The following is a 3593-nucleotide window of genomic DNA, read 5'->3' as shown; positions in this document are numbered from 1 at the left end:
AACAGCAAATTCTTGTCCTTTTTTGTTTGTTTTTGAGACAGAGTTTCGCTCTTGTTACCCAGGCTGGAGTGCAATGGCATGATCTCGGCTAACCGCAACCTCCGCCTCCTGGGTTCAAGGAATTCTTCTGCCTCAGCCTCCCGAGTAGCTGGGACTACAGGTGTGCCCCACCATGCCCAGCTAATTTTTGTACTTTTTTATTTTTCATCCTGATTTTGTTTTATTTTGCATTTCATATATTATCCAGTTTCACATTCTCACAGGATCAGCTATGACAACAGCCACCTCACTCCCGACTCTGAAATGGCCAGACGGTCACAGCTGCGGCTGACAGTAAAGCACTGATACGCTCAAAACAAAAAACATTGCACAACGTTTCCTTCATTTCATTTTCTTTTTTTTTTTTTTGAGACGGAGTTTTGCTCTTGTTACCCAGGCTGGAGTGCAATGGCGCGATCTCGGCTCACCGCAACCTCCGCCTCCTGGGTTCAGGCAATTCTCCTGCCTCAGCCTCCCAAGTAGCTGGGATTACAGGCACACACCACCGTGCCCAGCTAATTTTTTGTATTTTTAGTAGAGATGGGGTTTCACCATGTTGACCAGGATGGTCTCGATCTCTCGACCTCGTGATCCACCCGTCTCGGCCTCCCAAAGTGCTGGGATTACAGGCTTGAGCCACCGTGCCCGGCCTCATTTCATTTTCTTAAACAAATGCCTGACACAAAGGCTTACTGCTGAAGAAAGAAAACCATTTTCTTCTTCATGCCTCAAACTAAACATTAAACTTATCTGGCAGGGCAAATGAGGTCTCTTTAATAATTAATTGTACACACATGAAAAATCCTTTATGATGCATAAATATTTTGTTACACGGTACAAAATACTTTTCACAGTCTGGTTGGTTTCCAGGTTTTGAAGAAACACGGAGCAGTGGCGGGCGGGGTGCGCTGTGGAGAGGTGAACAGGATGGGTGGGGGGCTGGTCCAAGAAGACAGCAGCAGAGGAGCTCAGTGTGAAATGAAAAGCAAACCCCATCTATCTGTTGGGTGGAGGTGGGAGCTGAGCCTGGAAGCGCATGGGGCCACAGGGCTTGGGGCCTCCCTGAAGTGGGGTGGGTGCAGGGGCAGGGTGAGGAAGGGCCAGGCAGGATGAACCATTGGAAGCCAGGACCTGCCGCTATGGTGACAGTGTGAGAACAAACTGTACACTCACATATACACAAGTGTAAGTGTCTTCATTCATGCCAGAAAACATGCAAAATCAAACACCTTGCTTTCTCCAGGGGGAGCTGCAGAATCAGATTTGGGCAGAAGGTCAGGCCTTGCCGGTCCCCGTGAGGCCTCTGAGCGGGATCTGGATGCCCCAGCGAGAAGGTCCCTAAATCCTCCTGGGAGGCATTGGAGAAAGGCTTGAGGGTGCAGAACAGGGCTGAGGAAGAGGAGGGAGGGGAACAGGAAGCAGTCCACTGAGTCAGGCTTAGGATTCACAGTCTCTGGAGGGCAGCAGCAGCTCTGTACAGGCCGCCTGGGGGCGGTGGGAGCTCAGGGCGCCTGCCCCGGCACCACCATAGATTCCCAAAACCAACTCCCCTGAAGAACTAACAGAACTGACGGTACTTCCATTCTTGCTGGGTGGTGTCAGAGGAAGGGTACCAGTGCACCTGAGCATGGAGGGCAGCGGCGGCGGCAGTGGCAGCTGGGTAGGTGAACGCAGCACGGGAGATGGCTGGGGTCAACTCTGTGGTGTACGAAGGGTAGGGGGCCCAGGCCTCTGGGGATGCAGGGATCAGAGCAGCCCCCATCAGGTCATAAGGGTCCCGTGCAATCAATTGTGCTCCTAGGGCAGGGTGCATGTTGCTTGCTGGGATTTGGAGTCACCATCAGCTTGCTCTTGGCCATCTTGGTGTTGGCTTTGGCAAACTCTAGCCTCAGCGTCTGCGGGTTCTCAGGATGGAAGCGAATACCGTTCAACGCGTTCTTGGCTGCTTCTGCTCCTGCCCGGCTGTCAAAGATCACAAAACCAACAGGCTGTCTCGGGTGAGCTTGATCAGGGACCCTTCATACCCCTTGAACGGCCGGAAAAGCAAGTACAGTTCTCTGGGTTTAATGTCCACAGGGAGGCCGCTGACAAACAGTGTCCGGACCTCCTCCTCCAGGGCGCAGCGGGAGCCAGCGCCGGAGCCGGTGCCGGTTCCGCCTCCGTGTTCTCTGTCCGGCTTCCGGTTGCTCATGGTGCGGGGGAAGGGGCGGCGGGAAGGAACGCTAGGGCGAGCGGCGGGAAGGAACGCTAGGGCGAGCGCCGCGTAGGCCCCGCGGGGAGTGAGAAAGGACCCGGTGAGCGGTGCGCTTGCGGGTGCAGGGCGGGCTGCGGATGGCCCGCGGGACCGTTAGAGGGGCAGCCGCCATGTCGGGCCGGGGTCACATCAAGTTTGGCGGGTTCGGGAGGTGGGGAGGGGATGCGGAGGGGGAGGCAGTGGGAGCCCGAGAGGCTGGCGCCTCCGCCTTTTCACTGCCACCGGCGAGTGCACTTTTTTTTTTTTTTGAGACGGAGTTTCGCTCTTGTTACCCAGGCTGGAGTGCAATGGCGCGATCTCACCTCACCGCAGTCTCCGCCTTCTGGGTTCAGGCAATTCTTCTCCTGCCTCAGCCTCCTGAGTAGCTGGGACTACAGGCACGCGCCACCATGCCCAGCTAATTTTTGTATTTTTAGTAGAGACGGGGTTTCACCATGTTGACCAGGATGGTCTCAATCTCTTGACCTCGTGATCCGCCCACCTCGGCTTCCCAAAGTCCTGGGATTATAGGCGTGAGCCACCGCGCCCGCCTGAAGCCTATTGTTGAGTGAAAGCTTGGAGGAGCCATTCCAGCAGCAAGTTCAACAACTCCACCTGAGTTTAGCAGGATATTAAACCCTGAGTCAGGGAGAGTGCATCTATGTCAATAAACTCTCCCAACGCAGCCTTATATTCTCCTTGTCACCCTTCCCTGCCCCAAGTCCTCAAGATACTGGGGCATTTGCTCCCTAGTTTCTATTAGTACATATTAGCCAGTTCTTGAAATTCTTTGAGTTATGTGAACTGTTTCTTCCCAAAGTAAGGACTCTCGGTCCCTGTTCTGCTCATACTGAAGCCAGACCCCGGTTATTGATCTGGAGGCAATGAGGAAAGATGGGGGCAGATCTTGGCGAGGACAAGAATCATCCTGCAAAGTTTTACGTCAGGAATTGGCAAACTACAGCCCGAGGGACAAATCTGGCCCACCATCTGTTTCTAAATAAAGTTTTATTGGAACACTTCCATGCTCATGTGTTTATGTATTGCCTACAGCTGCTTTCAGACTAAACGAAGCTGAAAAGTTGTCATACAGGCTCCATGTTCTGCAAAGTCGAAAACACTTGTTATCTGGCCCCTGACAGGAAATGTTTGCTTACTCCTGCTTTGTCCAGGAGTCAGTGGGTGGTAGTCCATTGAGGATTTATGTTATCTAAGAAAACTTACAAAGAAGAGGGGAATTAGGTGAGCAAGGAAGTAGGGCGTGCTCTGGTAGAGGACCAGACTGGTTTTCATTCAGCTTTCCAGCACTGCCACTTACTAG

General features: G+C 53.1%; 1 pseudogene; it reads right to left on the bottom strand.

The window, feature by feature from the left end:
• Window positions 1-796: 796 nt before the first annotated feature.
• On the bottom strand, window positions 797-2513 carry LOC100411780 (RNA-binding protein with multiple splicing 2 pseudogene; annotated as a pseudogene).
• Between the last annotated feature and the right edge of the window lie 1080 nt (window positions 2514-3593).

Source organism: Callithrix jacchus, chromosome 6, assembly GCF_049354715.1.
Source record: "Callithrix jacchus isolate 240 chromosome 6, calJac240_pri, whole genome shotgun sequence".
Classification (NCBI taxonomy): domain Eukaryota; kingdom Metazoa; phylum Chordata; class Mammalia; order Primates; family Cebidae; genus Callithrix; species Callithrix jacchus.
The sequence above is the reverse complement of the archived record's forward strand: the minus strand, read 5'-3'. Positions and strand labels throughout refer to the sequence as shown.